Here is a 24,616-nt window from a genome sequence, read left to right as displayed (position 1 = left end):
CGAATCTCTCCGGCAGCTTAACTCTCTTTGGGTCACCCTCATCCTGGGAGGTCCATTCTAATCACACCAAGTCCATGTCTTTAAGCCATGGAACTTAATCACATATTAAGCTATATACCAACCATCATACATGACCAATCCAGGGTGGTAGTTTCAAACCAGATCAGGAACATGGACAGAAGATGGCTGTGATGATTGACGATGGTGACGATTAATAATGATTATCTTGTCAATAATTACAAACCATGTTTGTGGTGTGTAGTATAAACATCATCAAAACAGATGGTCCGGTTTTATCCCAAGACCCGGTCATGGCCTGTATTGCGACATTGTGTAGATCTAGCCTACATTTTCATACATCTTGACGTTCGTTTGTAATTGTCTGCAGTTTCATGCCGCATTGGTGTTCATTGGTTGAGTGTACTCTGTGCTCGAACAGACTCTGCTTACCAAATGTTTGGCCAGTTTAATGTGCCTCCCACTCTCTCTCTCTCTCGCTCACTCTTTTTTTTCTCTTCCATTTTTTTTCTCCCATTCGCTTGTTATTTATAGCTGAGTTTTGGATGAATGTCCTGCCTGCCCACACACTTCCTATCTTTACAGAATAAATGTCTATTAGAATTTTAAGATGGGGATGGTTTATACACTGAGTCCAAAAAGCCTTTTGTTTCTGGGGAACCAATCAGTGTGTCGTGTTGGGAACTGGAAGTCAAAACAAACAAGCTCCTACGTAACGAGGAATAGGGTAAAATGTTTAGACGGTCCCGTCTCTGCAGAGAGGCTGTGATTAATACTAATAGCTGCTCGGGGGCTGGTTTGAGGCACCATGGCACACGGTGTTTAAGCACGGCAGTCTCCAGCCTATTTCCTGCCAAACAGATTGACATTTGACCTTTTCAAATAGTATAATCATGTTTTAATTTAATGAGCAACACTCTATGCCAGAGCCATCAGCCTCTGGCTTGTATTGACTCGTCTGAGGAGGTGTCAATGGGATAGAGGAGGTCGAAAAATATGCGTTTCAGGCCCTTATTCATTGTTGCTTCATTAGTTTAGCGGTAAAAATATACTGAGCAAAAATATGAACGCAACATGCAACAATTTCAACGATTTTACTGAGTTACAGTTCATATAAGGAAATCAGTCAATTGAAATAAATTAATTATGCCCTAATCTATGGATTTCACATGACTGGGAATACAGATATGCATCTGTTGGTCACAGATACCTTTAAAAAAAGGTAGGGGCATGGATCAGAAAACCAGTCAGTATCTGGTGTGACTACCATTTGCCTCATGCAGCGTGACACATCTCCTTTGCATAGAGTTGATCAGGCTGTTGATTGTGGTCTGTGGAATATTGTCCCACTCCTCTTCAATGGCTGTGCAAAGTTGGTGGATATTGGCGGAATTGGAACACGCTGTCGTACACATCGATCCAGAGCAAATTTGTACAAAACATTTGAGAGAAATAAGCTTTTTGTGTATATGGAACATTTGGGGGATCTTTTATTTCAGCTTATGAAACATGGGACCAACACATTACATGTTGCTTTTATATTTTTGCTCAGTGTAACATGGTTTGTCATACAATCTGGACATTTTTTTTATTCAGTAGTTGTTTGTGTCAGGTTCAATGGGAGTTGAGGGATATGGCAGATTAAATGGGTAGTTTGGGTACCTCCTCTTTGGGCTCTTCCACTGTGCCTGCAGTGGAGTGTGCTTCTCTGCATCATACAATATGCACTTGATTACTTCATCACTTTTCTCCCAGATGGAGGTTTCTGCTCTGCTGGCTGCAGACAGTCACTCACTCTCTCACCCTCTGTTTCCAAACACACACACTCACACAAACCCATTGTCTTATAGTCCCTCCTGCTGTGACTGTCTCCAGCATTCTCTCAATCCCACTCACTCCAAACCTATCAAATTGATTATCATGATGTTGTATCTTCGCTGATATCATACACTGAGTGAACAAAACATTAGGAACACCTGCTCTTTCCATGAAATAGACCACATGTGTCAAACTCATTCCACGGAGGGCTGAGTATCTGCAAGTTTTCTTTCCACCCTTGTACTTGATTGATTCATTAAGATCACTAATTAGTAACGAACTCCCCTCACCTGGTTGTCTAGGTCTTAATTGAAAGCAAAAAAAACTAAAACCTGCAGACGCTCGGCCCTCCGTGGAATGAGTTTGACACCCCTGACATAGACTAACCAGGTGAATCCAGGTGGAAGCTATGATCCCTTATTGATGCCACTTGTTAAATTCACTTCAATCAGTGTAGAGGAAGGGGAGAAGACAGGTTAAAGAAGGATTTTTAAGGCTTGAGACAATTGAGACATGGATTGTGAATGTGTGCCATTCAGAGGGTGAATATGCAAGACAAAAGATTTATGTGCCTTTGAACGGGGTATGGTAGAAGGTGTCAGGCACACCGGTTTGGGTCAAGAATTGCACTGTTACTGGTTTCAAACTCAACAGTTTCCTGTGTGTATCAAGAATGGTCCACCACCCAAAGGACATCCAGCCAGCTTGACACAGCTGTGGGAGGCATTGGAGTCAACATGGGCCAGCATCCCTGTGGAACGCTTTCGACACCTTGTAGAGTCAATGCCCCGATGAAGTGAGGCTGTTCTGAGGGAAAAAGAGGGGGGTGCAACTCAATATTAGGACGGTGTTCTAAATGTTTTGTACACTCAGTGTATGTTGTGTAAATCTCACACAGCTCTTCAAAGCAAACAGCATGGATTCTCTGAGGATGGAGTAGTGCTATAGTGTTTCAGTGGTTTAGCTAGTGGGATTGTGAGTGTGTATGACAGCATGATGACTCAGGTGATGTTTGTCCCCAGAGCATCAGCACAAATTTGACGGCTTGTTCAGGAGGAGAAAGAGTGAATGCCTGCCCTTATACAGTGGGTTGTACCGTGTGTGTGTGTCTGTGTTTGTGTGTCCGTCTGTGTGTCCATGTGCTTGTGTGCGTGTGTAAGTCTAGGGGCTGTTCTCCTGCAGCACATACACTGACCTGGACATAACATTTCCTCCAGGGGAACTGTCAGAGGATTTTGGGCGGTGTTGCCAGTGATGGGACTAAGAATCTACTCGAAAACGATTTTCTCCTAAATTGTCTGCGTTTTCATAGATGGACACACATTTTGTTTGTTCTTATATGAACCAAGCAAGATGAGTGGTTCATTGCAACACTCCACAAACACACATGTAGACCTACTTTCCTGTACAGACACCAACAGAAGATAGGCTATCACCCATTTGGACAATTTAGCAGCTGACAAGCACATAATAACTCTGGGCATTCAGAGGCTGTTGCAGACAGACAGTAATCAATATGTTTGGATGGAGTGGTCAGGATTCTGAGATCTATGGATGGACAGTGTAATGGGACTCTTTCAGCGAGGTGTCCTTTCGCTAAGAATAAGCACCAGTTAAAACACCTCATATTTATCACAGAGCAGCCTGGAGAAACCCACTAAGCCAGTGGTCTCTGAAAGCGGAAGCAGTCAAGAGCAATCTGAATGTAACCCGGGTGTATTTTCCATTCTTACAGTTAAGTTATTGAAGTGTCAGACTCTTGTATCCTCCTTATACCGTTTTCAACCAACAAAGTTTGCACACACTGTATATAGATTTTCTATTGTGTTATTGACTGTACATTTTGTTTATTCCATATGTAACTCTGTGTTTGTTGTTTTTATCGCACTGCTTTGCTTTATCTTGGCCAGGTCGCAGTTGTAAATGAGAACTTGTATGAAATAAAATAAAAATATATAAAAAAAAGTAGGGAAGTGCATGGTGCTCTGATCGAATAGGGTATTCGTCTGCATCACCCCAGAGCCCTTTCAATGCACTTTAAGCACACTCATATATACTGTTTGAAGTCTTACTCTCTCATTTCCAGCCTTCTACTGTTTGATAATCCATTGGTCCACATTTTCTATCTGTTTTAGTAACTTGTTTTTGTCAGCCAATTGATTTCTAATGTATATTATTCACTATAATCTGTAATACCAGCAGCTCATTTTGAACAAAACTTCTAATGACATTCTTTCTCAGTGGGAGATCAGCAGAGTCAGACAGACTTATTTCTAAAAGGAATATATCTCAGGGGGAGGCGAGAGCTGTTGTGTCCCCATTTCACCCCAATCCTCACTTACCCCTTACTCCGCTTCTCTTCTCGGCAGCTGTTTCAGCTGTGAATGGTGTTTGGGTAGCTGAGAGACACTCAGGAGAAGCAGCAGGGGGTCAGTCCAGGTGAGGTGCACTCAGAACTCAATCAGGAGCTTGGGCTTAGAGAACTGAGAGGGCTGTCTGTGTGTCACTGGCCCCAGGCCTTTCAGACTGGTTCTCCTCTGCAGTCTGAATTCAATCTCTGTCCGGGCGTCACTGCCTGTTTGTCTGGACTGAAGGCTAACCTTGTGACTCGCTCTCTCGCTCTCTGTCTCTCGCTCTCTGTCTCTCTCTCTGTCTCTCTCTCTGTGTCTCTGACTGTTCTTAGACTGGAGAAACTCAGGGGCAGAGTCTCTCATTCTTTCTGCTTTCATTCTGTTCCTATTCATTTTACCCAGTCTCTTTCTCCCCTCACTTGCACCCTTGACTCCTTCTATACAGGATGGCAGTGAGTTTGCGAGAGGGTTTGCCAGATTCCTCGCTCACAGTGAGGGAACATTGGCAGTTGATTTGAGGACATATGCCATAATGTAACTCTGCCACCTGCCATGCTAGTGTATAAACACTCTTTACTGTAGAGCTTCTCTGTCTAAGGATAATGACACACAACCACTCTCTCAACCCAGAGCATGAATAGACTAACACCAAGCCCTGGCCTCATCAATGCTATGGAATTATCTAGACCACTAATCAGTGTTTTCAGATTAAAAACAAAGGAGCAGGCCTGCCGAGTGGCGCAGCGTCTCAGTGCTTGAGGCATCACTACAGTACCGGGTTCGATCCCAGGTTGCTTCACAACCATCCGTGACCGGGAGTCCCATCGGGCGGCGCACAATTGGCCCAGCGTCATCGGGGTTAGGGGAGGGTTTGGCCGGGGGGACTTTACTTGGCTCATCGCGGTCTAGCGACTCCTTGTGGCGGGCCGGGCGCCTGCAGGCTGACTTCAGTCGTCAGTTGAATAGTGTTTCCTCAGACACATTGGTGCAGCTAGGTTCTGGGTTAAGCGGGCGGGTGTTAAGAAGCGTGGTTTGGCGCGTGTTTCAGAGGACGCATGACTCGACCTTCGCCTCTCCTGAGCCCGTTGGGGAGTTGCAGCGATGAGACAAGATCGCAATTGGATATTACGAGGTCTCAATTGGATTGAGGTCTGGGCTTTGACTAGGCCATTCCAAGACATGTAAATGTTTCCCCTTAAACCACCCGAGTGTTGCTTTAGCAGTATGCTTAGGGTCATTGTCCTGCTGGAAGGTGAACCCCCGTCCCAGTCTCAAATCTCTGAAAGACTTAAACAGGTTTCCATCAAGAATTTCCCTGTATTTAGCACCATCCATCATTCCTTCAGTTCTGACCAGTTTCCCAGTCCCAGTCCCCACCATGCTTCACTGTGGGGATGGTGTTCTCAGGGTGATGAGAGGTGTTGGGTTTGCGCCAGACGTAGCGTTTTCCTTGATGGCCAAAAAGCTCAATTTTAGTCTCATCTGACCTGCTTGGTGGTGCCCCTTGCTTAGTGGTGTTGCAGACTCTGGGGCCTTTCAGAACAGGTGTATATATACTGAGATCATGTGACACTTAGATTGCACACAGGTGGACTTTATTTAACTAATTGTGTGACTTCTGAAGGTAATTGGTTGCACCAGATCTTATTTAGGGGCTTCATAGCAAAGGGGGTGAATACATATGCACCCACCACTTTTCCGTTATTTATTTTTTAGAATTTTTTGAAACAAGTTATTTCACTTCACCAATTTGGACTATTTTGTTATGTCCATTACATGAAATCCAAATAAAATCCATTTAAATTACAGGTTGTAATGCAACAAAATAACGCCAAGAGGGATGAATACTTTTGCAAGGCACTGTACAAAAAATAAACAAAGGAGCATTGCGGTCAGTCTCAGCGTGTCACTTTAATGTGAGATATGGCTGGGATTCCCTCAGATCAGTGTGTTGTGTGCATTACAGAGTCATGTAATCACAATCAACAGTGAAGCATGCCTTTGCTACCACCGGATTACAGGAGATTGATACTTGAAAAGCAGCAGCCGCCATGTTGACCTGTGACCTTCCCCAGGGCAGGGGTCTGATGAGACACACAGATTGCAATGCCAACGACCAACCCACCACCACTCTTGACACGTCTAATCTGCTTTTCTTAATGTGTCCGGAAACAAGGAACCAAATGCGTTACAGAATCCATCCTGTGACTGTGTGTCCCCTGGACATCATCTGGCCATCTGCTCCATTTCAGCCAAGTCGCCACCATCCCTGAGTCCATGGTTCGTGGACCTTTCCTCTTTTAAGAAATTGCTACAATACTCCGCTTGGCTTTCTGATTCAGCTAATGGCTATGCTCTTTGGCTAGCGTCCCCAAAGTATCTCTATGTTTAGCCAGTCGCTCACCACCATCTGCTGCTGTTCCTTCATTCATATAATTCAGTTTTCCGTAATGGCAATAGACTTAATGGAGGAAAAGAGACAACTTTTATCAATAGTCTCTTATTTCATCAGGAAGGTATCTTGCTGTGCAGCACGTTGGCATCTCACTTACCACCCTCCACAAATGAAGTGGCTGTTTGTAGGAATAAAATCAACAGAGTTTGTGTAGGTGAGGAAGGAGGTCTACCTGCTCCAGTCTTCTGTCTCCTACCTTGGGAGCAGTTGACCAGCCCACCGGCAGCCAGGAGCAAACTAACTTTGACAGTGAAGAATCCCCAGATGTAGTGATTTCCCTTTCCATTTATCACGTTAGATAGTATCTCATATTTGTTCCCATGACATGGCTTCTCTCTCTCTCCCTCTCTCCGTTAGCACACTGGAGAGCCATTAAAACTGGAGTGTTTTTCTATCTTTCCCCCTCTTCCATTCTCCCCGCTTTGCAGATCAAAGTCGCTCCCCGCCATGAGAGAAACATACTCGGGACCGCCACAGCTCAGCCCGGAGATAATAGCCGGCGTTCTCCATCCGTTTAGTTTGAAAATTAATTAACGTTCTGCACTGACGGTTTGAGCTCTTGGGCACAATGGTTGGAGTGGGACGAGGGGCGGCGTGACATGTTGATTTATGGTGAAGATGTTTGGACAAGGGAAGGGGGGTTGACAAGGGCTTATGGCCCACAGCATTCTCCCCAAACCTTTTCAAGTCAAAGTCAATTTATTCTGGCTTATTGATTTTGTAACAGAATTCAATGGTTTGTCCCACCTATTGTACGTCCCCACAGACTAGGACAGACATAATTATTACATTAAGTCCAAAACTATTAGCATAATGAATTTAGCTATTTATTAAGTACATGATCTTGCAGATCAGCATGTGTGTTCTTTTCCTGTCGCTCGCCTCGATTACTCTCTCAGCTGCCAATCATGTCACAATGCATCAGCACTCATCAAACACATACCATCCCCTCACTGTGGGAGAGAGAGGGTGATTTAGTAGGGATGTGGGTGGGTTGGTGTTTGTTTGTTTGCTTCCATAACATACAAAAAATTGTCAAATACTCCAGCCACCCTAGTCATAGACTCTCTGCTACCGCACGGCAAGAGGTACCGGAGTGCCAAGTCTAGGTCCAAGAGGCTTCTAAACAGCTTCCACCCCCAAGCCATAAGACTCCTGAACATCTAATCAAATGGCTACCCAGACTATTTGCATTCACTTTAATAACTCTACCTACATGTACATATTACCTCAATTACCTCGACTAACCGGTGCTCGCGCACATTGACTCGATACCGGTACCCCCTGTATATAGCCTCGCTATTGTTATTTTTACTGCTGCTCATTAATTATTTGTTACTTTTATTTCGTATTATTTTATGTTGTATTTTTTTGTGTGATCAATTTTTTTAAATTGTTGGTTAAGGGCTTGTAAGTAAGCATTTCACTGTAAGGTCTACACCTGTTGTATTCGGCGCATGTGACTAATACAATTTGATTTGATTTGATACTGACTACACCGGACACGCCCGTGCGCCATTGTGCGCATGTTGATTTTGTCCATTCATAGCAGATGCGATCATGACACGCTGGTTAAAATATCAAACCAACTGTGAAACAACTATATTAATTTGGGGGCATGTCAAACACACATGATATTCATTGACATTTAGCTATCTTGCTATTGCTAGCTAATTTGTCCTGGTAGATGAACATTGGGTTGTTATTTTACCTGAAATGCATATGGTTGTAGAATTTTGACCCGGAGACATACAAAATCATGTGTTTCTCTACTCCGACTATTAACACTAGAAAAGCTAGGCATCTAGCAATCCCGTTCTGATTCAATGCATTCTAACAGTCTAATAAATACATTTCATGTATGCTATTTAGGGTTTAATACCGGTGAACAGTATCCCGGGACTGCCCGACCAAGCTCCTTCCATTTCCTGAGAAAAATAATGCATTGGACCAATAATATAGCCTACCATTTTTATGCCACACTAATGCAGAAATACAAAATATGCACGTGCGAATAGCTGCATGAAACTGACATATCAACTCTCTGGCTTCATTCATACGTTAGACCAGTCATCACAATGTTAGCAGCCTACCATATTTAGCCTACTCATCGTAAAGTCCCCAATAGAAAATGTCACTTACTTGCATGACTTCAATAAATTACATTGCTGACTAGCAGGTTAGGCTACACGTGACCTCTCGATTCAGTTACTGAAGACAATCTCCATCTCACATTCACAAATCTCCAAACTAGCTTTGTGGCACTTGCAGAGGCTCAAAATATAAACTGCAGCTACTCACTATGAACAAAATATCTGGTACATTGTCTCCACAAACGCGATCGATGAAAAATACAATTTGCAACATTGTTCCATGATGCTACTATAACAAAAGCAAGTGCACAGGTTTGATGAGTCAGGTTTGCGTGAATTTGATCAACCGTGGCGCTATCCATGGTGCTGAATCTCCGCTGCTAAGCCTATTTGTTTGTCTGTCTGTTTAGCGGAGATGTTCCCTGTGACAGTCATTACAATAAGAGGGTTATCATAAAGTTAAAAAAGCCATGACCTTCTTAAATCCCACTGATAGCCAGATCTTTCAGTCAAAGGTAAGCTAAAACAAATGTAATTTTCACTAGGCTATAGGCTAATAACCTACAGTACCAGTCAAAAGTTTGGACACACCTACTCATTGCAGACTTTTTCTTTATTTTTACTATTTTCTACATTGTGAATAATAGTGAATACGTCAAAACTATGAAATAACACATATGGAATCATTTAGTAGTCAATCAATCCGGAAAATGTCAAGAACTTTGAACGTTTCTTCAAGTGCAGTCGCAAAAACCATCAAGCGCTATGATGAAACTGGCTCCCATGAGGACCGCCACAGGAAAGGAAGACCCAGAGTTACCTCTGCTGCAGAGGATAGGTTCATTAGAGTTACCAGCCTCAGAAATTGCAGCCCAAATAAATGCTTCAGAGTTCAAGTAACAGACACATCTCAACATCAACTGTTCAGAGGAGGCTGACCTTCATGGTCGAATTGCTGCAAAGAAACCACTACTAAAGGACACCAATAAGAAAAAGAGACTTGCTTGGGCCAAGAAACACGAGCAATGGACATTAGACCGGAGGAAAGCTGTTCTTTGGTCTGATGAGTCCAAATCTGAGATTTTTGGTTCCAACCGCCGTGTCTTTGTGAGACGCAGAGTAGATGAAGGATAATCTCTGCATTTGTGGTTCCCACCGTGAAGCATGGAGGAGGAGGTGTGATGGTGTGGGGGTGCTTTGCTGGTGACACTGTCAGTGATTTATTTAGAATTCAAGGCACACTTAACCAGCATGGCTACCACAGCATTCTGCAGCGATACACCATCCCATCTGGTTTGGGCTTAGTTGGACTGTCATTTGTTTTTCAACAGGACAATGACCCAAAACACACCTCCAGGCTGTGTAAGGGCTATTTGACCAAGGAGAGTGATGGAGTGCTGCATCAGACGACCTGGCCTCCACAATCACCCGACCTCAACCCAATTGAGATGGTTTGGGATGAGTTGGACCGCAGAGTGAAGGAAAAGCAGCCAACAAGTGCTCAGCATATGTGGGAACTCCTTCAAGACTGTTGAAGAATCTCAAATATACAATATATTTTGATTTGTGTAACACTTTTTTGGTTACTACATGATTCCATGTGTTATTTCATAGTTTTGATGTCTTCACTATTATTCTACAATGCAGAAAATAGTACAAATAAAGAAAACACCTGGAATGAGTAGGTGTGTACAAACTTTTGACTGGTACTGTAGGTTATTAGCCTATAGCCTAGTGAAAATTACATTTGTTTTAGCTTACCTTTGACTGAAAGATGTCACCCAGCTTGTTGGCCCTTTCTCTCTCCTTGCATCTGGCTATCAGTGGGATTTAAGAAGGTCATGGCTTTTTTAACTTTATGATAACCCTCTTATTGTAATGACTGTCACAGGGAACATCTCCGCTAAACAGACAGACAAACAAATAGGCTTAGCAGCGGAGATTCAGCACCATGGTTACTAAATTATTCCATATGTTATTTATAATATAATATTCCACGTGTTATTTCATAGTTTTGATGTCTTCACTATTATTCTACAATGTAGAAAATAGTAAAAATAAAGACAAACCCTTGAATGAGTAGGTGTTCTAAAACTTTTGACTGGTAGTGTACGTGTAAATGTATTTCACAACACTCACTCACGCAACGTGGTTGGCGTGGTTTGCATGTAACTCCCCAGAGTTAGTATGCATTATACTTGTTTCTCTTAATCACCTCCTCAGATGTCCTCTTCCTGTCTTATTACACCCTGACAGCATCTGTCGGTGGCATCAAGGAACAGGTAAATATGCAGCCATTTTGAGGAATAGTCATTTATTTTCAGCCCTCTCTGTGCACAGGGCTGTAAGTATACAAGTATGTCTGATGCCACTTCCTGTGTTTCAGTACATACTTGCCTTTGTTGCATGGGTTTATACACACCTGAGAGCATTGAGTACTTTGTAGAGTTCATGTTTTAGTAAAGAGGATGAAAGACCAGTGTTTTCTCTGAAGAGTGTCTAGGGGGCTATTTTTACCTATGATTGGTTCTACCCAGGCAGTCCGCCCACCCACACTCACACAGTGAAAGTAAGTGTCCCGCTGGTTAACACTGTTTCACACCGTTTCACACCGTTCCATGTGCAATGGTTTCCTTGCTTTATAATAGAGCCCCCGTCAGGAGAAGAACATCACACCGCTTAGAACTGGAGGTGTGTTTTGCGGTCTTGGAGGGTATTTCTGGAAGGGAAAGGAGGTCACTAATGAAAATGGCTTACCCTGATTTCTATCTAACTCTAGGGAGCGCTCGCTGGCACCTAAAAAAAATAGCAGACCACCTAAATCTATGAAGGAATGCTAATCATCAATAAACGGCAGCTTTATGATGTCAGGATATTTTATGTGATAGATGTGTGTGAGTCGTTTCAGTGAGGAGACCATACACTCTTCAGGGAGGCGGAGTGTGTAAGAGAAGTCACATGCTCACAGCAGACGTGATAATTTGGTGCTCCTCACACTCTAGGTCATTGGCAATCTGGCACAAAGGGCAGGCATAATCCATTTAAACCCTGACACTTGCAGTCTGCTTAAGTACTAACACGATCAGCGATACATTTGTTTTTAATTAGGTGTATCTTGCAATTGCTCTCACATCAAAGTAGCATACCCCGTTCCTGTCAGTAGAACTAACTCAGACTCCACCTTGCCTGTGACCCGGTCAACATGCCTCTACCCCGCTTCTGTCTGACTGCCCTGCTTGTTATCCAATTAGTGTGCCCACCCTAATTTGACTTGTCAAACCAATGCAAATGAGGAAGGGAATCAAAGTCACACCACATTGGTTTACTGCTTCTCCTCATTTTGTAATCAGAGTGTATGGAGACTTAGGCAAGATGAAAAATCTCTAATTGTCGTTTGTGATTCTGATTTAGCAAGCCCATACTGTTATAGCATGTAAACACCAAATCCACCCGTCAGTTACATTCAAACACTCTGACCTTCCATTCCACTAGCACTATATCCACACACACACTGACCTTCCATTCCACTAGTACTATATCCACACACACACTGACCTTCCATTCCACTAGTACTATATCCACACACACACTGACTTTCCATTCCACTAGTACTATATCCACACACACACACTGACCTTCCATTCCACTAGTACTATATCCACACACACTGACCTTCCATTCCACTAGTACTATATCCACACACACACTGACCTTCCATTCCACTAGTACTATATCCACAAACACACTGACCTTCCATTCCACTAGTACTATATCCACAAACACACTGACCTTCCATTCCACTAGTACTATATCCACACACACACACTGACCTTCCATTCCACTAGTACTATATCCACACACACACTGACCTTCCATTCCACTTGTTCTACAGTGGGGAAAAAAAGTATTTAGTCAGCCACCAATTGTGCAAGTTCTCCCACTTAAAAAGATGAGAGAGGCCTGTAATTTTCATCATAGGTACACGTCAACTATGACAGACAAATTGAGGGGAAAAAATCCAGAAAATCACATTGTAGGATTTTTAATGAATTTATTTGCAAATTATGGTGGAAAATAAGTATTTGGTCACCTACAAACAAGCAAGATTTCTGGCTCTCACAGACCTGTAACTTCTTCTTTAAGAGGCTCCTCTGTCCTCCACTCGTTACCTGTATTAATGGCACCTGTTTGAACTTGTTATCAGTATAAAAGACACCTGTCCACAACCTCAAACAGTCACACTCCAAACTCCACTATGGCCAAGACCAAAGAGCTGTCAAAGGACACCAGAAACAAAATTGTAGACCTGCACCAGGCTGGGAAGACTGAATCTGCAATAGGTAAGCAGCTTGGTTTGAAGAAATCAACTGTGGGAGCAATTATTAGGAAATGGAAGACATACAAGACCACTGATAATCTTCCTCGATCTGGTGCTCCACGCAAGATCTCACCCCGTGGGGTCAAAATGATCACAAGAACGGTGAGCAAAAATCCCAGAATCACACGGGGGACCTAGTGAATGACCTGCAGAGAGCTGTGACCAAAGTAACAAAGCCTACCATCAGTAACACACTACGCCGCCAGGGACCCAAATCCTGCAGTGCCAGACGTGTCCCCCTGCTTAAGCCAGTACATGTCCAGGCCCGTCTGAAGTTGGCTAGAGTGCATTTGGATGATCCAGAAGAGGATTGGGAGAATGTCATATGGTCAGATGAAACCAAAATATAACTTTTTGGTAAAAGCTCAACTCGTCGTGTTTGGAGGACAAAGAATGCTGAGTTGCATCCAAAGAACACCATACCTACTGTGAAGCATGGGGGTGGAAACATCATGCTTTGGGGCAGTTTTTCTGCAAAGGGACCAGGACGACTGATCTGTGTAAAGGAAAGAATGAATGGGGCCATGTATCGTGAGATTTTGAGTGAAAACCTCCTTCCATCAGCAAGGGCATTGAAGATGAAACGTGGCTGGGTCTTTCAGCATGACAATGATCCCAAACACACCGCCCGGGCAACGAAGGAGTGGCTTCGTAAGAAGCATTTCAAGGTCCTGGAGTGGCCTAGCCAGTCTCCAGATCTCAACCCCCATAGAAAATCTTTGGAGGGGAGTTGAAAGTCTGTGTTGCCCAGCGACAGCCCCAAAACATCACTGCTCTAGAGGAGATCTGCATGGAGGAATGGGCCAAAATACCAGCAACAGTGTGTGAAAACCTTGTGAAGACTTACAGAAAACGTTTGACCTGTGTCATTGCCAACAAAGGGTATATAACAACGTATTGAGAAACTTTTGTTATTGACCAAATACTTATTTTCCACCATAATTTGCAAATAAATTCATTAAAAATCCTACAATGTTATTTTCTGGATTATTTTTTCTCATTTTTTCTGTCATAGTTGACATGTACCTATGATGAAAATTACAGGCCTCTCTCATCTTTTTAAGTGGGAGAACTTGCACAATTGATGGCTGACTAAATACTTTTTTTCCCCACTGTATATCCACACACACACTGACCTTCCATTCCACTAGTACTATATCCACACACACACACTGACTTTCCATTCCACTAGTACTATATCCACACACACACACTGACCTTCCATTCCACTAGTACTATATCCACACACACTGACCTTCCATTCCACTAGTACTATATCCACACACACTGACCTTCCATTCCACTAGTACTATATCCACAAACACACTGACCTTCCATTCCACTAGTATTATATCCACAAACACACTGACTTTCCATTCCACTAGTACTATATCCACACACACACTGACCTTCCATTCCACTAGTACTATATCCACACACACACTGACCTTCCATTCCACTAGTACTATATCCACAAACACACTGACCTTCCATTCCACTAGTACTATATCCACAAACACACTGACCTTCCATTCCACTAGTACTATATCCACACACACACTGACCTTCCATTCCACTAGTACTATATCCACACACACACACTGACCTTCCATTTCACTAGTACTATATCCACACACACACACTGACCTTCCATTCCACTTGTTCTATATCCACACACACACTGACCTTCCATTCCACTAGTACTATATCCACACACACACACTGACTTTCCATTCCACTAGTACTATATCCACACACACACACTGACCTTCCATTCCACTAGTACTATATCCACACACACACACTGACCTTCCATTCCACTAGTACTATATCCACACACACACTGACCTTCCATTCCACTAGTACTATATCCACACACACACTGACCTTCCATTCCACTAGTACTATATCCACACACACACACTGACCTTCCATTCCACTAGTACTATATCCACACACACTGACCTTCCATTCCACTAGTACTATATCCACACACACACACTGACCTTCCATTCCACTAGTACTATATCCACACACACACACTGACCTTCCATTCCACTAGTACTATATCCACACACACACTGACCTTCCATTCCACTAGTACTATATCCACACACACACACTGACCTTCCATTCCACTAGTACTATATCCACACACACACACTGACCTTCCATTCCACTAGTACTATATCCACACACACACTGGCCTTCCATTCCACTAGTACTATATCCACACACACACTGACCTTCCATTCCACTAGTACTATATCCACACACACTGACCTTCCATTCCACTAGTACTATATCCACAAACACACTGACCTTCCATTCCACTAGTACTATATCCACACACACACTGACCTTCCATTCCACTAGTACTATATCCACACACACACTGACCTTCCATTCCACTAGTACTATATCCACACACACACACACACTGACCTTCCATTCCACTAGTACTATATCCACACACACACACACTGACCTTCCATTCCACTAGTACTATATCCACACACACTGACCTTCCATTCCACTAGTACTATATCCACACACACACTGACCTTCCATTCCACTAGTATTATATCCACACACACTGACCTTCCATTCCACTAGTACTATATCCACACATACAATTACCTTCCATTCCACTAGTACTATATCCACACACACACTGACCTTCAATTCCACTAGTACTATATCCACACACACACACACTGACCTTCCATTCCACTAGTACTATATCCACACACACACACACACACTGACCTTCCATTCCACTAGTACTATATCCACACACACACACTGACCTTCCATTCCACTAGTACTATATCCACACACACACTGACCTTCCATTCCATTAGTACTATATCCACACACACTGACCTTCCATTCCATTAGTACTATATCCACACACACACACTGACCTTCCATTCCACTAGTACTATATCCACACACACACTGACCTTCCATTCCACTAGTACTATATCCACACACACACTGACCTTCCATTCCACTAGTACTATATCCACACACACACACTGAACTTCCATTCCACTAGTACTATATCCACACACACACACTGACCTTCCATTCCACTAGTACTATATCCACACACACACACACACTGACCTTCCATTCCACTAGTACTATATCCACACACACTGACCTTCCATTCCACTAGTACTATATCCACACACACACACTGACCTTCCATTCCACTAGTATTATATCCACACACACACACTGACCTTCCATTCCACTAGTACTATATCCACACACACACACTGACCTTCCATTCCACTAGTACTATATCCACACACACACTGACCTTCCATTCCACTAGTATTATATCCACACACACACTGACCTTCCATTCCACTAGTACTATATCCACACACACACTGACCTTCCATTCCACTAGTACTATATCCACACACACACTGCCCTTCCATTCCACTAGTACTATATCCACACACACACTGACCTTCCATTCCACTAGTACTATATCCACACACACACTGACCTTCCATTCCACTAGTAATATATCCACACACACACACACTGACCTTCCATTCCACTAGTACTATATCCACACACACACTGACCTTCCATTCCACTAGTACTATATCCACACACACACTGACCTTCCATTCCACTAGTACTGTATCCACACACACACTGACCTTCCATTCCACTAGTACTATATCCACACACACACACTGACCTTCCATTCCACTAGTACTGTATCCACACACACACACACACTGACCTTCCATTCCACTAGTACTATATCCACACACACACACTGACCTTCCATTCCACTAGTACTATATCCACACACACACACACTGACTTTCCATTCCACTAGTACTATATCCACACACACACACACTGACCTTCCATTCCACTAGTACTATATCCACACACACACACTGACCTTCCATTCCACTAGTACTATATCCACACACACACACTGACCTTCCATTCCACTAGTACTATATCCACACACACTGACCTTCCATTCCACTAGTACTATATCCATTCCACTAGTACTATATCCACACACACACACTGACCTTCCATTCCACTAGTATTATATCCACACACACACACTGACCTTCCATTCCACTAGTACTATATCCACACACACACACTGACCTTCCATTCCACTAGTACTATATCCACACACACACTGACCTTCCATTCCACTAGTCTTATATCCACACACACTGACCTTCCATTCCACTAGTACTATATCCACACACACACACACACTGACCTTCCATTCCACTAGTACTATATCCACACACACACTGACCTTCCATTCCACTAGTACTATATCCACACACACACTGACCTTCCATTCCACTAGTACTATATCCACACACACACTGATCTTCCATTCCACTAGTACTATATCCACACACACACACTGACCTTCCATTCCACTAGTACTGTATCCACACACACACACTGACTTTCCATTCCACTAGTACTATATCCACACACACACACACTGACTTTCCATTCCACTAGTACTATATCCACACACACACACTGACCTTCCATTCCACTAGTACTATATCCACACACACACACTGACCTTCCATTCCACTAGTACTATATCCACACACACTGACCTTCCATTCCACTAGTACTATATCCACACACACACACTGACCTTCCATTCCACTAGTACTATATCCACACACACACACTGACCTTCCATTCCACTAGTACTATATCCACACACACACACTGACCTTCCATTCCACTAGTACTATATCCACACACACACACTGACCTTCCATTCCACTAGTACTATATCCACACACACACTGAGCCGTGGCTCTTTGTGGTGTTCTATCTGTATGCACCCCGACTGAGTCCTCCACAGCAAGCCATGGTGTTGCTAGGCAATGCCATTAAATCACTTATGTGGGTAGCAAGACTAGGAAAGCAAGAGTTGCTTTTTTGTCAGTTAGGCTTAGCCACAACTAGCTAATACCTCTGTAAAAGAGAGATATTGTACATGTCATTTACATGGACCTATAAATCCCTGAGTCCTGTGAACAGAAGCGTTTGTGTGACACTGACAGCACCATAGGTTCTCTTGAACTGACCTTGAAAAGACAGGAGGGGTGTCTGTCTGAGCCGGTGGGGGACACGGTCATAGACACTTGCCTTCCTCGAAAGAGGTGGCACATGTATGTTGACATGTGTAATGTTGTGCCCCTGACCTGATCAAATGACATGGCCAGTCTCTTTTCAGTAGACCAGCACTCTGAGCATAATATACAGTCTATGACAGACAGATAATGCTTGTTTCCCTTTGGTAGACTGACAGGTGTTTTTGCTGCATAAGTAGGAGAGATATTGTTTATGCATGTCTGTGTCTCTCACCCTAACACTAGAAGGACCATTTCACGTTTTGCAATCTTATTTATCTACTGTAGATTTGAGGATTTAGGCACACACAGAAAAGGACATGCTGTCAAACAAAGAATCTGTATGTGGTTAGTGGTGTATTTTCCTCTTTAAATAGGTCAGTGTCTTTTAGGTGAATAATCACAGGCTGGAGATCAGAGGGCACAGTGCTCAGGGAGTAGCAGGGAGAGGACCAGGAGGATGGGGCTGAGGCTGGAGGCTGACCAGGGTAGGGGAAGGCACTAGGTGGACGGGCACTGAATATTTTACATGTGGAATGGGCAAGGGCTGAATAGTATGTCATTATAAGGGCTTGTCTTCACTCTGTCTCACTCACTCACATTCTATCTCTGTCCCTCCATCTCTCTCTCTCTCTCTGAAGCAGCCTTAGGGGGAGGGATGGACAGACAGGAAGGACATGAAGCCTCCTCATCACTTTGCTTTTGTTTCAGTAGTGTTTGTCAGGAGTGATGTGAGGAGGGAGGACAAAAGAGACACACACATGATAATTACAATACTAAGAAGTGCCATTTATTTGAGTGCCTGAGGGTGTAACACCTCCCCTTTCTGTCATTTTCAGCCTCTATGGATCACCCAGCTTCCTCTAAAACCACACCCTCCTGCCTATCCCTCTGGTTCTCTCTCTCTCTCTCTCTCTCTGTCTCTCTCTCTGTTTCCTCCTCTCTTTCTCTCAGACACACGTTCAATGACAGAAGTAGTTGGTCTTGCTGAGTTTCAATGACCAGTGAGTTCTCTTCCTCAGACGGGAGGGGGGGAGGAGGTGAACTGCTGTCTGGGCTGGTAAACCCTCCCCTGGGATGGGTGTCTTCTCCAGACAGGCTGGGCTGGCTGGTGGATGGAAGTGAGGAGAAGGAGGAGGAGGAGAGAGAGGTCAGGCAACAGGCACCCTGTCAGTCTGGCCTCTCAGAGGGTCCACAGTGGCCAATTAGTTAGGAGCCTGAGAGTGCTTTGGCACGGCAGGTCCCCGGTCAGGACTCGCACCTGCAAAGGAGGGGGTGGGTTCTGTGTCCGATATAACAGGCCCAGTGCTGAGCCGTTGAGCTTACATAGACACACACAGTCAAAGAGTTACAAAACTGTCTAAAACCTGTTACCTGATCTCCTATCTGTTTATTCCTGCTAATGAGAGTGGATCTGAGACGTCTTTAATATGGGATTCTGTGCATTTCAGTGATTTGTCTGGATCTTTCCGCATACACAGTCCACCGCTACAGGGTGCTGATGACAGCTAAAATGCTTCTTCCCTCAGTGGAACACTGCTGTGCTGAGTGGTGAAATGGGTTTTGATGTTCAGGCTTTTTATTACTCAGAGGGTCTCTCTGCAATCTCCAGTTGTTTCCTGTGTGGTTTCATTCTTCAGTGTCAGTCTCATTGCAGAAGTAGGCTATGTGCTAAGAGGGTATCTATTGCCTGTAAGGCCGATTCCACGCCAGAGTAGGCATAAAATATTTTTGCGATAAGTACTTTTGAGAAATTAATATTAATAGTTTTAATGTTGAATAAATGAATGTGAAAATGTGTATTTCAGAATCGAGATATACTCCATATGTTAGAACACACTATAAGGAGTATAATGACACCAAGATGGTGTCTGTATCATGTATGGTTCACAGATCATAGGGTCTTACAGGAGGCATGTATAGGTCTAAAAAGTGCCTAAAATGGCCACTTTCATCATGGTTTTTTCTCAAAAATGGTTTGTGATTAAAATGTAAAAAGCATGTCAAACATCCTTCTTCCCAATGAAGTTTCTATGTGAGAATTACCAGAACTAACTGAGATAAATAAATAAAAATCTGTCTACGCTGGCGTGGAATCGCCCGTCTATAGCACAGTTTCCCAAACTCCATCCTGGTGCCCACCCTGGGTGCACGTTTTGGTTTTTGCCCTAGCACTACACAGCTGATTCAGTAACCAACTCATCATCAAACTTTGATTATTTGAATCAGCTGTGTAGTGCTAGGGCAAAAACCAAAATGTACAGTGCATTCAGAAAGTATTCAGACCCCTTGGCTTTTTCCACATTTTGTTACATTACAGCCTTATTCTAAAATTGATTAAATTGTTTTCCCCCCCTCATCATACCCCATAATGACAAAGCAAAAACTGGTTTTTAGAAATGTTTGCAAATGTATTAAAAATAAAAAACTGAAATATCACATTTGCATAAGTATACAGACCCTTTACTCAGTACTTTGTTGAAGCACCTTTGGCAGCGATTACAGCCTCAAGTCTTCTTGGGTATGACGCTACAAGATTGGCACACCTGTATTTGTGGAGTTTCTCTCATTCTTCTCTGCAGATCCTCTCAAGCTCTGTCAGATTGGATGGGGAGCGTCGCTGCACAGCTATTTTCAGGTCTCTCCAGAGATGTTTGATCGGGTTCAAGTCCGGGCTCACTCAAGGGCATTCAGAGACTGGTCCCGAAGCCACTTCTGCGTTGTCTTGGCTGAGACAATGCAAGTAGTCCGGGTAGCCATTTGATTAGCTGTTCAGGAGTCTTATGGCTTGGGGGTAGAAGCTGTTAAGAAGCCTTTTTGACCTAGACTTGGCGCTCCGGTACTGCTTGCCGTGCGGTAGCAGAGAGAACAGTCTATGACTAGGGTGCCTGGAGTCTTTGGCAATTTTTATGTCCTTCCTCTGACACCGCCTGTTATAGAGGATCTGGATGGCAGAAAGCTTGGCCCCAATGATGTACTGGGCCGTACGCACTACCCTTTGTAGTGCCTTGCGGTCGGAGGCCGAGCAGTTGCCATACCAGGCGGTGATGCAACCAGTCAGGATGCTCTCGATGGTGCAGCTGTATAACTTTTTGAGGATCTGAGGACCCATGCCAAATCATTTCAGACTCCTGAGGGGGAATAGGCTTTGTCGTGCCCTCTTCACGACTGTCTTGGTGTGTTTGGACCATAGTAGTTAGTTGGTGATTTGGACACCAAAGAACTTGAAGCTCTCAACCTGCTCCACTGCAGCCCCGTCGATGAGAATGGGGGGCGTGCTCGGTCCTCCTTTTCCTGTAGTCCACAATCATCTCCTTTGTCTTGTTCACGTTGAGGGAGAGGTTGTTGTCCTGGCACCACACGGCCAGGTCTCTGACGACCTCCCTATAGGCTGTCTCATCGTTGTCGGTGATCAGGCCTGCCACTGTTGTGTCGTCGGCAAACTTAATGATGGTGTAGAAGTCGTGCTTGGTCATGCAGTCATGGGTGAACAGGGAGTACAGGAGGTGACTGAGCACGCACCCCTGAGGGGCCCCCGTGTTGAGGATCAGCGTGGCAGATGTGTTGTTACCTACCCTTACCACCTAGGGGCGCCCCGTCAGGAAGTCCAGGATCCAGTTGCAGAGGGAGGTGTTTAGTCCCAGGGTCCTTAGCTTGGTGATGAGCTTTGTGGGCACTATGGTGTTGAACGCTGAGCTGTAGTCAATGAATAGCATTCTCACGTAGGTGTTCCTTTTGTCCAGGTGGGAAAGGGCAGTGTGGAGTGCAATAGAGATTGCATCATCTGTGGATCTGTTGAGGTGGTATGCAAATTGGATTTGGTCTAGGGTTTCTGGGATAATGGTGTTGATGTGAGCCATGAACAGCCTTTCAAAGCACTTCATGGCTACAGACGTGAGTGCTATGTGTCGGTAGACACTTAGGCAGGTTACCTTAGAGTTCTTGGGCACATGGACTATGGTGGTCTGCTTGAAACATGTTGGTATTACAGACTCAGTCAGGGACATGTTGAAAATGTCAGTGAAGACACTTGCCAGTTGGTCAGCTCATGCTCGGAGTACACGTCCTGGTAATCTGTCTGAATGTTGACCTGTTTAAAGGTCTTACTCACATTGGCTAATGAGAGCATGATCACACAGTAATCCGGAACAGCTGATGCTCTCATGCATGCTTCAGTGTTGCAGTGTCCTTCGTCAAGGATCTCTCTGTACTTTCCTCCGTTCATCTTTCCCTCGATCCTGACTGGTCTCCCAGTCCCTGCTGCTGAAAAACATCCCCACAGCATGATGCTGCCACCACCGTGCTTCACCATAGGGATGGTGCCAGGTTTCCTCCAGGCGTGACGCTTGGCATTCAAGCCAAAGAGTTCAATCTTGGTTTCATCAGACCAGAGAATCTTGTTTCTCATGGTCTGAGAGTCCTTTAGGTGCCTTTTGGCAAGCTCCAAGCGGGCTGTCATGTGCCTTTTACTGAGGATTGGCTTCCGTCTGGCGCCTCTACCATAAATGCCTGATTGGTGGAGTTCCGCAGAGATGGTTGTCCTTCTAGAAGGTTCTCCCATCTCCAAGGCCCTTCTCCCCCGATTGCTCAGTTTGGCCGGGCAGCCAGTTCTAGGAAGAGTCTTGGTGGTTCCAAACATCTTCCATTTAAAAATGGAAGGCCACTGTGTTCTTGGGGACCTTCAATGCTGCAGAAATGTTTTGGTACCCTTCCCCAGAACTGTGCCTCGACACAATCCTGTGTCGGAGCTCTACGGACAATTCCTTCGACCTCATGGCTTGGTTTTTGCTCTGACATGCACTGGCAACTGTGGGACCTTGTATAGACAAGTGTGTGCCTTTCCAAATCATGTCCAATCAATTTAATTTACCACAGGTGGACTCCAATCAAGTTGTAGAAACATCTCAATAATGATCAATGAGAACAGGATGCACCTGTGCTCAATTTCGAGTCTCATAGCAAAGGGTCTGAATACTTATGTAAATAAGGTATTTATGTTTATTTTTTATGCAAACATTTCTAAAAACCTGTTTTCGCAATGTCATTATGGGGTATTGTGTATAGATTGATTAGGATTTATTTATTTAATCCAATTTAGAATAAGGCTGTAACGTAACAAAATGTGGAAAAAGGGAAGGGGTCTTAATACTTTCCGAATGCACTGTCCACCCAGGGCAGGACCAAGTTTGGGAAACCCTGGTCTATAGTATGTAATTGTGTAGGATTGAGAAGTACATTTGGTGCAGCTCGTACAAGTGTGACTGCAGTTGAATTATTCTGCTGCGGTAAAAAATTGAACTTGGTGGAGAGCAAGACTTGTGTACTGCATCTCTGTCTGTTTACCTCTCTTTGGTGTGTGTGTCTCTGTTTAGTGTGTGTGTTTCCGAGTGAGCTTTTGGAGCTGACTCGTTGAGTGTGAACATGTGTTCTGTGTGTGTGTGTGTGTGCATGGATGTGTTTGTGTTGGGAGTGCTCTAGTGTATCCTACCTAGATGATTTGTAATACACTCAGGCTATTGCCCTTTATCAGTGACTTTGGCATCTCTCCTGACCTTGTGCTCATCACAGCCCCTTACATCCCCTATGGAGAAAGACAGGCTCTTCAGAAGACACAAAGGCCCAGAGAGAGAGAACACACACCCACCAACACAGCAGTGAATAACAATGGGGGCTCTCTCTAAGTTTCAGCCTGAAACTCTTAAATAACAGCATCACTCTCCTGATGCAGCACACACACAGTCTATAGCAATCGTTAGCTGCACAGATGAGATCGATAAACACAGGCATCAGTTTGATTGAGATGTGGGGCTGATTATGGGGTGGAGACACAATCAAAGACAGAATATTAGTATTTTCATCCAGTTGAGAATATATATTACTGATTGAGTGTCCTCCCAGGGTAATCTCTTTCTGACCTAGTGCTGATTGTATTTTCCCAGGAGGCTGTTCTAGGAAGTCGTTTGGGCTTGATGTTGTTGACCACTTCAAGCTATAAGGAATCCTGTTTGTCCACAGGAGCATGTGTAGTAGCACTCCTCTCTGCAGGTCTGTGTGCCCACCCCTGGAGGCTGGCCACTGGGGCATTCACTCAGACTGGCATCCACAGGGGAGAATTCCAGACCATTGTCTGCCTATCCGATTTGGAATGAGGAAAAAATATCCTTTGTGTTAGGCTTTTACAGCCAAAAGGTACTCAACCACATTTCTAACCCTGTCTCAGGTGTGAGATTATGTGAGCTGCACATAAAATGGTCTTTAAGATGTGCCATATGTACAGTAATGCATCAAACTGATCATTTGAATGATTGACCCATCATAAAGGCTTTGATGTG

At 44.0% G+C, this 24,616-nt stretch overlaps 1 protein-coding gene across 1 annotated transcript in view; it reads left to right on the top strand.

Moving 5' to 3' along the window:
- LOC121548327 (T-cell immunomodulatory protein) overlaps positions 1-24,616 on the top strand; it is a gene marked incomplete at its 5' end in the record, with an annotated part of 85,923 nt that overhangs the window by 22,315 nt on the left and 38,992 nt on the right. The gene's annotated exons all lie outside the window — the stretch shown is intronic.

This window comes from Coregonus clupeaformis, unplaced genomic scaffold (assembly GCF_020615455.1).
Source record: "Coregonus clupeaformis isolate EN_2021a unplaced genomic scaffold, ASM2061545v1 scaf0074, whole genome shotgun sequence".
NCBI classification, from domain to species: Eukaryota; Metazoa; Chordata; class Actinopteri; order Salmoniformes; family Salmonidae; genus Coregonus; species Coregonus clupeaformis.
The sequence above is the reverse complement of the archived record's forward strand: the minus strand, read 5'-3'. Positions and strand labels throughout refer to the sequence as shown.